Source organism: Perognathus longimembris, chromosome 28 (assembly GCF_023159225.1).
Source record: "Perognathus longimembris pacificus isolate PPM17 chromosome 28, ASM2315922v1, whole genome shotgun sequence".
In the NCBI taxonomy this organism is placed as follows: domain Eukaryota; kingdom Metazoa; phylum Chordata; class Mammalia; order Rodentia; family Heteromyidae; genus Perognathus; species Perognathus longimembris.
Window position 1 is genome coordinate 71855785 of NC_063188.1, and position 14125 is coordinate 71869909.

Sequence of the window (14125 nt, forward strand, 5' to 3'; positions counted from 1 at the left end):
ATCTATGGAATGTTCTGTACAAAGCTGTATGATTGTACTATTGGGCTAAATATGTATTTTTAAAAATCTGGGCTTAGCCATGTATATTTGACCATGTTAAAAATAGTATCTTTGGGCTGGGAATGTGGCTTAGTGGTAGAGTGCTTACCTTGCATGCATGAAGCCCTGGGTTCGATTCCTCAGCACCACATAAACAGGAAAAGCCGGAAGTGGTGCTGTGGCTCAACTGGCAGAGTGCTAACCTTGAGCAAAAAAGAAGCCAGAGACAGTGCTCAGGACCTGAGTCCAAGCCCCAGGACTGGCAAAAAAAAATAATAGTATCTTTGTATGAGAGAGGGAAACTGGGGGAAAATGAAGAAAGGAGTGAGATTGTCCAAAAAGAATTGTACTCATTACTTGACTTATGAAATGTTAACCCCTCTATACAATGTGTTGATAATAACAATAAAATTATATTTAAAAATCAATCCTTGGGCTGAGAATGTGGCTTAGTGGTAGAGTGCTTGCCTAGCATGCATGAAGCCTTGGGTTTGATTCCTCAGCACCACATAAACAGAAAAAGCCAGAAGTGGTGCCTGTAGCTCAAGTGGCAGAGTGCTGGCCTTCAGCAAAAGAAGCTCAGGAACAGTGCCCAGGCCCTGAGTTCAAGCTCTGGGACTGGCAAAAAAAAGAAAATCAGTCTTCCTAAAATATAATATAATACAAAATAAACACAACTTTGTTTCCTAAAAGAACTTGATTGCTTAGAAAAAGAATGTCATATGAACCTACAAATTATTCAAACAGAGCAACAACCATTAGTTTTGTGGTATATATTCTTCTAGATTTTATTTATCCACTTAGTCACAAATATATTAACATAGCTTTTTATAAAATTGAATAAGGAGCCAGGCATTAGTGGCTCATGCCTATAATCCTAGCTACTCAGAAGGCTGAGCATCTTTGTTTGAAGCCAGCCTGGGCAGAATAGTCCTTGTGAGACTCTTTTTTTAAATCCCCCACCTGTGAGACTCTTATCTCCAATTAACTACTCAAAAACAGGACATAGAGCAGTGGATCAGGATGTTAGAGCACTATCGCTGAGCAAAAGAACTCAGGGATGGTGCTCTGTCCCCAAGTTCAAGCCCCACAATTGACAAAAACAAAAATACAAAACAACAACAAAAAACTAATAAAACTGAGACTGTTAAGTATTTGTTTTTTTTACTACATTTTTTGTTTCAACTTTTGTATTTTTAATCTCTTCACAGTTCATGATCATGTAATCTCCATAAAAGGATTTTCTGTGGTGCTGGAATCAAACTCAGGGCCTCATGCATGGTAGGCAAGTACTCCATTACTAAGCTATATCCCCAGGTCTATATTCTTATTACTTTGTCATAAAATGCCTCCTAAGAAATTTTAATAATTTAAATTGACATAACAGTTTTATTTATCCCCTATCTGCATATCTTGTCCAAATTTGGCATTTCAACTCTAAGCACTTAGGAGAGAGGGTAGGAGCAAAGAGAAAATAATAAAACCATCTCTATTCACAAAAGTTATGATTGTTTACATAGAAAAATCTCAAATATGGGGCTGGGGAATATGGCCTAGTGGCAAGAGTGCTTGCCTCATATACATGAGGCCCTGGGTTCAATTCCCCAGCACCACATATACAGAAAATGGCCAGAAGTGGTGCTGTGGCTCAAGTGGCAGAGTGCTAGCCTTGAGCAAAAAGAAGCCAGGGACAGTGCTCAGGCCCTGAGTCCAAGCCCCAGGACTGGCCAAAAAAAAGAAAAAAAGAAAAATCTCAAATAGCACACAAACATACTTAGAGAGGTACTAAAGTTATAAAATACAATGTAAACATAGTGAAATCAATTGCTCTTTCTATATACTAGCAATGAATAATACAACTTTTTGGTGCCAGTACTGGGGCTTGAATTCAGGGCCTGGGTGCTATACCTGTGCTTCTTTTGCTCAAGGCTATTGTTCTCCCACTGCAGCCACAACTCCACATCTGTCCTTTTTCGTTGTTTTAGTGGAGATAAAAGTCTCATTGACTTTCCTGTCCTGGGCTGACTTTGCAGATCTCAGTCCCCTGAGTAGCTAGGATTATAGGCGTGAGCCACTGGCACCTGAATGAAGCTTATTTAATTATTTTTGCCATTCCTGGGGCTTGAACTCACCACCTGGGCACTGTCCTTCAGCATCTTTTTGAGCCATAGCACCGCTTCCAGCTTTTTCTGTTTATGTGGTACTCAGGAGTCGAGCACAGAGCTTTATGCATGCTAGGCAAGCACTCTATCACTGAGCAACATTCCCAGACCTCTGAATGAAAATTATATTGTATAGATCTTTCTTTTTGTCAGTTATGGGGCTTGAACTCTGGGCCGGGGCACTGTCACTGAGCTATTCAGCTCAAGACTAGCACTATACCACTTGGAGCCACAGCATCACTTCTGGTTTTCTGGTAGTTAATTGGAGATGAGTCTCATGAACTTTCCTGTGTAGGCTGTCTTTGAAGCGCAATCCTCAGATCTCAGCCTCCTGAAGAGCTAGGATTATAGGCGTGAGCCACCGGTGCCTGGCTATTTTGTAAATCTTCATTAGAGAATCCCAGATCCTTTGATGCACAGGGTTGTCCTATATGAGAACAAAACTTGGGTCTCTATTAGGGAAGAAAGAAATGAGAGATGGCCATTGGCTAGAGCATCAATAGTCATCCATGCAAAAGAACAACCATCTCAACCAAATGGTCCAGATGATGTTGCTTTGAGAAATGCTAGCAAATTCCAGACAAGCATGAATTCAGATTGAGTACTGAAGAACCAGGTTCTCCTTTGGACTTTATTTCAACACCACCTAGTATTCTATTATCCTTAGCAGGCAGAGTCCCAAGCAGTCAGGTGCAATTGTGCATCTCTAAAAGTCACACCACAAACCTATTTCCCAGCTGGGCCTACATTACTTGTGTGTTTTTTGAATACCACAAAGTTGTTCCTTAGAAAGCTGTGATTGGTCTACATCTGCTATCCTGCTTGCAACAGCAAAAACAGGAACAAGAGCAAAAACCAAAATCTATTCTACACGCTAAATTAAGCACAGCCAGTCATTAGGCTGCAGTGATTGACTCTGTGGACTGTGACAGCTGCTTTCAATTGTATTTTTTTAGCTCAATCTACAGAATAAGAAACATATTTGACATCACAACTCAGTACACATGCACATATCCACAACAAGTAGTTTCATAAAACAGTATCTTTAGTATGAAAATACACCTCATTAAGAATTTTTGTGCTTGCCTATGAGGTACAAGGCCCTGGGTTCAATTTCCTGCCCTGCAAAATGAATAAATGAATGAACAAATGAATAAACCACAGGTCTGTTTTCTTTGTATTTGTTTATTTTTGTCAGTTGTGGAGCTTGAACTCTGGGCCTGGGCACTGTCCCTGAGCTTTTCAGCTCAACCAGTTAAGCCACTTCCGGCTTTCTGGTGGCTAATTGGAGATGAGTCTCACAGACTTTCCTGCCCGGGCTGGCTTTGAACTGTGATCTTCAGATCTCAGCCTCCTTGAGTAGCTAAAGTTTCAGTCATGAGCCACCAGAGCCTGGCTTTGTTATTATTTATTTATTTAAAAAATTTTGGTCAATAATTGGGCTTGAACTTTAAGCCACTTGGCTTGAGCAACACTACTTCCAGGTTTGTTTTTGTTTTTTAAATTTCTGGTGATTAATTGGAGATAAGAATCTCAAGGCCTTTCCTGCCTGGGCTGGTTTCGAACCACTATCCTCAAATCTCAGCCTCCTGATATAGCTAGGCAGCGCCCAGCTATTTTTTTTAATTTATCTTTTTTTTTTTCCTGTCCTGGGGCTTGAACTCAGGGCCTAGAACTGTCCCTGAGGTTCTTTTGCTCAAATATAGCATTCTACCACTTGAGCCACAGCGCCACTTCTGGCTTTTTCTGTGTCCATGGTACTGAGGAATCAAACCCTGGGCTTGATGCATGCGAGCAAGCCCTCTAACACTAAGCCGCATTTCCAGACCTCATCTTGTCTTTCTAAAAAGACTATTTGAGCTCTCCAAAGAGTTTATTACATGTCAGTTAATTCACTTATAACCACTTGCATACCACCTAAAATCTAAAAGTGTTTACTTTTAGATTTTTTTTTTTTGGCCAGTCCTGGGGCTTGGACTCAGGGCCTGAGCACTGTCCCTGGCTTCTTTTTTGCTCAAGGCTAGCACTCTGCCACTTGAGCCACAACGACACTTCTGGCCATTTTCTGTATATGTGGTGCTGGGGAATTGAACCCAGGGCCTCATGTATACAAGGCAAGCACTCTTGCCACTAGGCCATATCCCCAGCCCTACTTTTAGATTTATAGGCACATTCTAGCTACCACAAATGAGAGAAACCATGCAACCTATGTTTCTCTGGGTCTGGCTTACTTCACTTAATATAATGTTCTCCAAGTCTTTCCATTTCCTTATGAACTGTACCATATCATTCTTTTAATAGATGAGTAAGATTCCATTGTGTATATATGCCACATTTTCTCGTCCATTCATACATTTATGGGCATCTGGGCTGATTCCATATCTCAGCTATGATGAATAATGCTGCAACAAACATAGTTGTGCTGATGCCTTTACTATAAGAAAGAATTGATAAATGGAATTACAACAAATCAAGGTCTGTTTCCTTTCATTATCCTTTGTGTATGTGCATGCATGCATTCATGTGTTGGTCCCAGGGCTTGAACTCAGGGCCTGGGTGTGGTACCTTAGTGTTTTTGCTTAAGGCTGATGCTTTACCACTGAGCCATAGCTTTACTTCTTTTTTTTTAATAAAAAAATTGTATTTACTTAGAAGCATTCAGAATGTCAACAAAACAACTGCAACTTTTTTTTTTTGCAATTACAGAGTGGTATTCAGTTAACAGAACAACAATTGTTTTGTATAAGCTGCGTCAGACAAATGAAGATGAAAAAACTACCGTCCCCATATATAACTAATTTGTGCTGTGCACCAACAAGAACCTGCTTTAAATTTCAATGCCAATTTACAACCCCCATACTGTACCAGGCAAGGTTAGTGGCTATTAAAAATACCACCAGGACAGGGCTTTCATAAGGCTGCTTGTCATCTGCAGCAGTGTTGTTCCACATCTTTCCCAGTTTTTTCGCAACATCACCAATAGACAGGCCGGGGTGTTCCCCTTTGATTTTAGGGCGATACTCAGAACAGAACAAGAAGAAGGCCGAAGGAGGCCTCTTGGGCGCATTGGGATCCTTGAACTTCTTTTTTGTTTCCCCTTTAGGGGGGATGTAGGTTTTCATTTCTCTTTCATAACGAGCCTTGTCCGCCTTGGCCATGTCTTCAAATTTCCCTTTCTCTTTAGCATAGTCTTCCACCTCTCTGAGCACTTCTTAGAAAACTCTTAGAAGTTGACAGAAGCATCCAGGTGCTTCTTCTTGTGCTCCTCCCGGCAAATTTGCACAGAATGCATATGATGACATTTTGCCTCTCGGCTTCTTAGGATCTCCTTTGCCCATGTTTAGTTTTTCCTCTGCGAGGAATAGAGTCGCTTGGTGCCCATCCGGCTCTCACTTGCCCCTGTGCTGTCTCTATGGAGCTCAATGTACTGCAATGGCTGTGAGAGCGGGAGCCAGACGCCATAGCTTTACTTCTGACTTTTTTTTGTCATTATTTGGTGGTAAGAATCATCCTCTAGAGTAGCTAGGAATACAGATGTGAGCTACTGCTGCCTGGCTCTCTCATTTTTTTCTATTCATTTTTTATTTTATTGTTGTTGTTTTTGTTTTGTTTAGGTGGCACTGAGGAATCGAACCCATGGCCTCATGCATGCTTGGCAAGCACTCTACTACTAAGCCACATTCCTAGACCCTTCTATTTATTGTTTTTTGACAGTCATGGGGCTTGGATTCAGGGCCTCAGCATTGTCCCTGGCTTCTTTTTCCTCAAGGCTATGACTTGAGTCACAGAGCCACTTCTGGCTTTTTCTGTTTCTGTGGTGGTAAGGAATAAAACCCAGGGCTTCATGCATGCAAGGCAAGCACTCTACCACTAAGCCATATTTCCAGGCCTCTACTCATTTTTAAAATGTTGATTTCCCCCAGGAGATTTGACAACTGTGTTTCAAAGCCAGCCTGGGCAGACATGTCTGTGAGACACTAATCTCCATCTAGCCAGGAAAAACCAAGAGCCAGAAGTAGAGCTGTGGCTCAAGTGACAGAGTCCCAGCCATGAGCAAAAAATAGCCAAGTAAAAGTACAAGGCACTGAGTTCAAATCCAAGTACTAGCACGCACACACACACACACACACACACACACACACACACACACACACATTCCATCTCACCAAATTAACATCACAGCCCACAACTAATGCTGTGACCTGTAGTTGGAAAGAACTGATTGAAGAAATAAGATAAATTATTTCCAATGGCAGAGGTCTCCAGTGTGGCCAGCAGTAGTCTTGTGTGGGGTGTGATAGTGCCTTGAGTCCTAACCCAGGACAGTATTTCTGGAACCTTGTCTTTTTTCTCACTAGCTTCTCTGACCTCAGAGCTCTGGCCTCTAAATCAGCTGCCTTAGCAGTGAAAAGAAGTCTGGAGGCCCTCCATGCTGTGCAGGGAGCCTGAGTTGCCCTAGCAACACTTGGATGTAATTGACTCCCGCAGTCACCTGCTCCAGCCTAGCCTGCTTCTCTGCACTATGCACTGTGGCCCCTTTTCTACTTTTCATAGTAATTTTTCCATCCTTGTTACATAGACAGATGTCTTCTTGTAATTAAATTGATACATTTATTGTCAAAGTGATGTACAGAGGGGTTACAGTTTCATACGTAAGGCAGTGCATACATTTCTTATCAAACTTGTTACCTCCTCCCTCATTTTTCTCCCACCTTTCCCCTTCCCAATTCCACCCCCACTCAGATGTCTTCTTAGTTCTCCCTCCCCACCATTGTGAATGGTCAGCTTCTTGGCACATATCCCTCTGGCATTTTCCCCATTGCCAAATACTCACCCTGACATGACTAAACACTCATGGAGATGAATAATTTGCATTTCTTTCAGCTCACAAGCAATCTCTAGTGCTAGTGAATTTAATTCAGAGATCACAAACTGAAATGTAGGCAGAGGCCTAGCAGATATCACAAAAGCCTAGGTGAGGGCCGTACCCTTTCCTTAAAGCTGTGGCTGGGTCATCCAGTTGATTTTTCTATATGGAAAGACATGTTCACATGGCAAGAATCATTTAACTCTTCCAGAGAAGCTGTACATCTGAGGTTATTTTTAAAATTATGAACTCTACCAGGTTTTATATGGTGACAAATGTCCTTTAAATATTTTTGAAACATTTTATGCTCCAAGTCAAACACATTTGTGCATTGAAAGTATTCAGCAGGCTATCAATATGAAAGATGTGTTTTAAGCTCTTTTATCCTGTTTTGCATTTGGATTTCATGTCCTCTGCCATCTGGGGCCAACAAAAACAAAAACAGTGGGGTTGGGAATATGGCCTAGTGGTAAAGTGCTCGTCTCGTATACATGAAGCCCTGGGTTCAATTCCTCAGCAACACACACACACACACACACACACACACACACACGGAAATGGCACTGTGGCTCAAGTGGTAGAGTGCTAGCCTTGAGCAAAAAGAAGCCAGGGACAGTGCTCAGGCCCTGAGTTCAAGCCCCAGGACTGGCAAAAACAAAAAACAAAAACAGCCAAACAAAAACAAAAACAGTAACTGGGCTTAAATTGGCTCTAAAGCATTTACCTTTCCAGATGGATGGCCATATTAATCAGGTGAAACCAGTTGGATATGGAGTCACTGCTGGGCACTAGAGTAGCCAATTCTACTTATTTTTTCCAATTAGTTTTAGTAATGCAATAAGAATATAAGGCCGGCCTGATGCCATTGGTTTATGCTTATAATCCTAATTGCTCAGGAGGTGGAGATTTGAGGAGCATTCATGGTTCAAAACCAACCTGGGCAGATCAATTGAGAAACTGTGATTTCCAATTAACCAGTAAAAAGCTGGAAGTAGAGGTATGGCTCAAGTGGTAGAGCACTAGCCTTGAATGAAAGAGCCAAGTAAGAGAGCACCCAAGCCCTGAGTTCAAACTCCAATGACAACACACACACACACACACACACACACACACACACACACACACACTACATAAGGTCAGCCACTGGAGAAAGCCCTGGCCTCTTGAAAAAGGAAACCTTCCTTTAATTTCCCTCTTTGACCACACCCATCCAGTTACACGTTTCATTCCTTGTTTTCTTACCTGCCCTTGAAATGGAAACTTTCACCATTGCAGAAGTGCTAGGCAGAGAGCTTCCTACCACCCTTTTCTTGTCTGAGTTCACTGTCCATCTCATCCTCATAGAGACATGATTGGTGAGACTCCTAAATATAACTGAGTGTGTATTTTGCTCAACCCCTAATGAACCCCCTTACCTACACCGAATATATGTGCCCCTTTTGCCTGTTCCTGTGGTCAGAGTAGGAGAGCAAAAAGATCTGTTAGTCCTTGTGATTGGCAGCGTGATGATCTATTGTATAGACAATCCTTTAGCAAAAGTCTAAGCTCAGGGTGAAGGAGTTGGAAATTTGATTCAGGCTACAGGCCACAGTTCTCTTCTCTAAAACAATAATCTCTAAACTTAATGTTGTGATTTTCTTTGACTTCTATGATATTTTCTCTTAGTTCAGTGCTCAGGAAAGAGTTAGGTGGTTTTCATGGATCCAATGAGTAGCATTTAAGAGAGACAATTTTCTTTCTTTTTTGCCATTCTTGGGCACTGTCCCTGAGCTTTTTCTCAAGGCTAGCACTCTACCACTTAAGCCATAGTGTCGTTTCCAGCCCTTTCTGTTATGTGGTACTGAGGAATCAAACCCAGGGCTTCATGCCTGCTAGGCAAGCCCTCTACCACTAAGCCACATTTCTAGCCCCAAGAAAGACATTTTTCTTTCCAGGACTATGGTGGCTACTATGTACAGATAATATGGCTGCCTTAAAAATAAGGGTGGGTTGTCCACCAGTGACTCAGACCTTGAATCTTAGCTATTCAAGAGGCTAAGATCTGAGAATTCTGGTTTGGGGCCAGCGTGAAACTGCAAGACTATAATCTCCAATTAACCAGCAAAAAAGCAAGAAATAAGGCATGACTAAAGTAGTAGAGTAGCAATCATGAGCAAAAAAGTGGAGAGAAGCTGGGCACCAGTGGCTTATGCAAGTAATCCTAGTAACTCAGGAGGTTGAGATCTGAGCATTGTTGTTCAAAGCCAGCCTGGGAAGGAAAGTTCATGAGATTCTTATCTCCAATTAACCACCAGAAAACCGGAAGTGGTACTATGGCTTAAGTGGTAGAGCGCTAGCCTTGAGCTGAAGAGCTCAGGGGCAGCACCCAGGCCCAGAGTTCAAGCTCCATGACTGACAAAAAGTGGAGAGAGAGCACTAAGTCCTGAGTTCAAGCCCCAGTACCAGAAAAAAAATAATGGTAGATGTCTTAGAAGGCACTGGTCATATATCTTTGATTTTGAGAGTTTAGAGTATATATGGTGACCAGTATCCACCCACAGGCACATAATTCACTTCTTTTTTGGTGCTGGTATAGAGGCTCAAACTCAAAGCCTTACTCTTTCACATGGCTTTTTTCACTGGAGGCTGGCATTCAACCACTTGAGTCACACCTTCACTTATGGCTTTTGGCTGGTTAATTGGGGTAAGAATCTCAAAGATTTGTCTGCTTGGGTTGGGTTTGAACTGCAATTCTCAGACCTCAGCCTCCTGAGTAGCTAGGATTATATTTGTTAGCCACCAGTGCCTTGCATTAATTGACCTTTTTTGATACAGGGTCTCATTCTATTGTCCATGCTGGCCTCAAAATCCTGGACTGGAGTTATATTCCTGCCTCAATTCCTCCAGTAGCTAGAATTACAGGTTTGAACCACTGCACATGCCCTAATAATTGTTTTTATTTATTTTTTTCTTTTTTTAATAATTGTTTTTAATAGATAGTAAGTAGGTTTAGAAAGCATAGACCTCTCTGAATTTCTTGTCTTTTTTCCCCCTTGTTCTGGTGGTTTTAACTTAGGGTCTCCCCACTTACTAGGCAGGTGATTGATTGCTGAGCCTTGTCTCCAGCTCTATTTTGTACTGGTTATTTTTGAGGTAGAGTTTGGCTTCCTGCTAAGGCATGTGCCTTATGATCTCTGCACCTAAGTAGTTGGGATGACAGGCATGAGCCACTGATGTCTGCCTGCACCCCAGGTTTTTGACCTTACACTGTGATTGCTGTCGATAACAGCCAGGCCCATGTGGACCTTAACCAATCACAAACTGTGCATGCTTTTATGACTGAGATTAGGATATCAGAAAAAGAAGATTAGTTTTGCTTAAGGTCTACCTCAAAGCAGAGCTTCAATAATCAGAACATTTTGCCATCAGAGGACAGAACAATGTTTTTCTCCTTTTCCTCAATTTAAAAAATTATCTTTAGCCAGGCACCAGTGGCTCAGGTCTATAATCCTAGCTACTCAGGAAACTGAGATCTGAAGAATGTAGTTCAAAGCCAGCCCAGGAAGGAAAGTCCCTGAGATTCTTATCTCCAATTAACCACTAGAAAACTGGAAATGGAGCTCTGCCTCAAGTGGTGGAGTGCTAACCTTGAACTGAAGTGCTCAGACACAGCACCCAGGCCCAGAGTTCAAGCCCCACGACTGCCAAAAAAAATCTGTAAATAGTTATATGAAGGGGTTCCTTCAGCATGCCCATTTATGTGTAGAGTAAGTGCATCTTGATCAGTACTACTCTCTTTCCTCTTTGTCTCAAGCCAGAATTATAAAGCAGAACTTTAAATTGCAAAAATAGCCCAAGTCTCTGTGAACCACAGAGTGTTAAAAAGCAAGATCAAGCCAGGCACCAATGGCTCACTCCTGTAATCCGAACTACTGGAAGGCTGAGATCTGAGGATCATGGTTGAAGCCAGCTGGGGCAGACAGATCCATGAGATCCTTGTCTCCAATTAACCACCATAAGGCAGAAATTGAAATGTAATTCACGTGTCAGAGCACCAGTCCTGAGCAAAAAAGCTAAGGGACAGCTCAAGGTCATGAGTTCAAGTTCTAGTACTGGTAACATAAATAAATATCAAGATAATGATATCTACATTTTAATTATTTATTAATTTGTTTGTTTTCATACTGCTCCTGGGGCTTGAACTCAGGACATTAGCACTTGAGCCATAGTTCCACTAATGGCCTTTTTATTGGAGATAAGAAGTCTCACAGACTTTCCTGCCTTGGCTGGCCTCAAATTGTGAGCTTCAGATCTCAGACTCCTGAGTAACAAGGATTATAGGCATGAGCCACCAGCACCTGCCTTCTATGTTTTAGTATATAGTGTTTTGTTGGTGGTATCCTCTATCCTGTTCTGAATTATAGTCCATTATTTTTTCTTTGTGATGCTGGGGGTAGAACCCAGGGCCTGTGTCTGCTCTAGGCTCTGGGCTAAGCCCAGTCCAGCCTATTCTTGAAGAAACAAACAAATAAACAAAGAAAGATGGAACTTCCTTCTTGAATTTTGTGGCAGCTCTGTCACTCCCTCCTTCCTTCTCTCCCTCTCTACCACTCCTTTCTTTCACTTCCTTCCTCCCTCTCTCTCCCTTTCTCTTTCTCTGTCTCCTCTCCCTCACTCTACTTCTGGCTTTTTTTGGCTAATCTGAGATAAGAGTCTGGCTTTGAACCAGGATCCTTGGCCTCCAGAGTAGCCCCTGTCTAGGCAATTCTCTTAGACTTGCACTCTTTTCTACAAATTCTATGTAGTCTCCAGTTGACTTAGTTACATATACCATGACAATGGCTTTGGAATTGTTCTGTGTGGGTAGCAATAGGATTTGGAGACAGGACCCCAGGCTTGCTGAGTAGAGGCTCTACCACTTGACTCATCTGTAACCCATGACTTTGGAATTTGTGTGTGAGTATACATATGTTGGTTCCCAGCTTGAACTCAGAGCCTGAGGGCCCAGCTGACTTTGGAATTTTAAAGACCTAATCTAAGAGCATAACTGAGGAAGGAAGATGACTTTTATCAAGGTACAGATAGTGAAATGAGAACAGTTATTGCATAAAGTACATATCTTTTTGCAGCCAGATGGAGAGACAAAGAATAAAATTATTAAAATTATAGGGGCTAAGAAACACACATAACAAAATCAAACCTTTAAGCCAGATACTGGTGGCGCATACTTGTAATCCTAGCTAAAACCTAAGGATTTCTGTTTTAAGCTAACCTGGGCAGAAAACTCCATGAGACTCTTATTTCCTATTAACCATATAAAATCTGGAAGTGGAGGTATGGCTCAAGTGTTAGAGCACCAGCCTTGAGCAAAAAAAGCCAAATGATAATGTGAGGCTCTGAGTTCAAGCCCCAGTTCTGACACAATAAAACAAAATAAAAACCTTTAAGCCAGGCAACAGTGGCTCATGCCTGTAATCCTAGCTACTCAAAAGGATTTTGAGCATTGCAGTTCCAAGTTAGCCCAGGCAGGCAGGAAAGTCTGTGAGAGTTATATCTCCAATAAACTACAAAAAAAGCTCCAGAAGTAGATCTGTAGCTCAAGCGGTAGAATGCTAGCCATGAGCAAAAATGTGAGGATCTGAGCTCAGTCCCCAGTTCCAGCACAAAAAAGTAAAACAAAACCTTTTTAAACTAACTTCTTTCTGAGAGAGTGTCATGAAGGCTTTCTAAATACTCTCTACATAATTAATTTTTTTTGTTGTTGTTGATCATGGGGTTTGAATTCGGGACCTGAGCATTGTCCCTGAGCATCTTTTGCTCAAGGCTAGCACACTACCACTTGAGCCACAGCACCACTTCCATTTTTTTTTCTGTTTATGTGGTGCTGAGGATTCGACCATGCATGCTAGGCAAGCACTCTACCACTAAGCCACATTCCCAACCACCTGAGCTCTTTTGCTCAACCACTTTGAACCACAATTCCACTTCTTGTTTCCTGGTGATTAATTGGAGATAAGAGTCTCACAGTCTTTCCTGTCCAGGCTGGCTTTGACTTGTTTGCTTTGTTTTTGTTGCCAGTCCTGGGGCATGGACTCAGGGCCTGAGCACTGTCCCTGGCTTCTTTTTGCTCAAGGCTAGCATTCTAGCACTTGAGCCACAGTGCCACTTCTGGCTTTTTCTATATATGTGGTGCTGAGGAATTGAACCCAGGGCTACATGTATACAAAGCAAGCACTCTTGCCACTAGGCCATATTCCCAGACCTCCAAGCTGGCTTTGAGTCATGATCTTCAGATCTCAGCTTCCTAAGTAGCTAAGATTATAGGTGTGAGCCACAGCACCTGGCTCAGAATTCCCATCTTAAACCTGATGTCACAGTAAAAGGTGAAGTCTTCTGAGGTGATCATGCATTGTGCCCAAGTGTTTGAGAAATTGTCATTGCTTATGAAGAACTGTGGTAACTGACTGTACATTTTCCACAACTACACCCACAACATGTACTTGACCATTGTTGAAATCACACATGGCTACAGTGCCTTGGTCTACTCCATCATGAAGGTAGGAGAGATTGTCGCCAGCAAATGACAGCAGATCAGCTGTCAAATACTTCCACAACTCCAAGATTAATCTCCCTTGGCCCAACACATTCTGCAGCACCAGCCCAAGGCCCATTTACCACCAAAAGGCCCAATACTTTCTTCTATGCTTGGGTCCTGCCTCCTAGACTACTCAATAAACTCACAAAGCCTTGCTTCCAAACAAACCAAAAAGCAACACTTTCTCAGGCCAGGTATAGTAGCAAATGTCTAGGCCTGTAATCCTACCTACACAGGAAGCAGGGGCAAGGGGATCTCTATCTGAAACCAGCCTAGGCAAAAGTGTGAGGCTCTATCTGAAAGACAAACTAAAAGTGAAGAGTTGGAATGTAGGATGTGCCTCAAATGGTAGAGTGTTTACCTAGCAAGTGCAAAGCACTGAGTTCAATCCCCATTACTGAAAAAAAAAAAGAAGCATGACTAGCTGATTAAAAATCAGTAAAATGTGCAACTGAGCAATTGGTTCAATATATTATGGTTGGT

At 42.1% G+C, this 14125-nt stretch overlaps 1 pseudogene; it reads right to left on the reverse strand.

The window, feature by feature from the left end:
• Positions 1 to 5035: 5035 nt before the first annotated feature.
• Positions 5036 to 5544, reverse strand: LOC125343098 (annotated as a pseudogene).
• Between the last annotated feature and the right edge of the window lie 8581 nt (positions 5545 to 14125).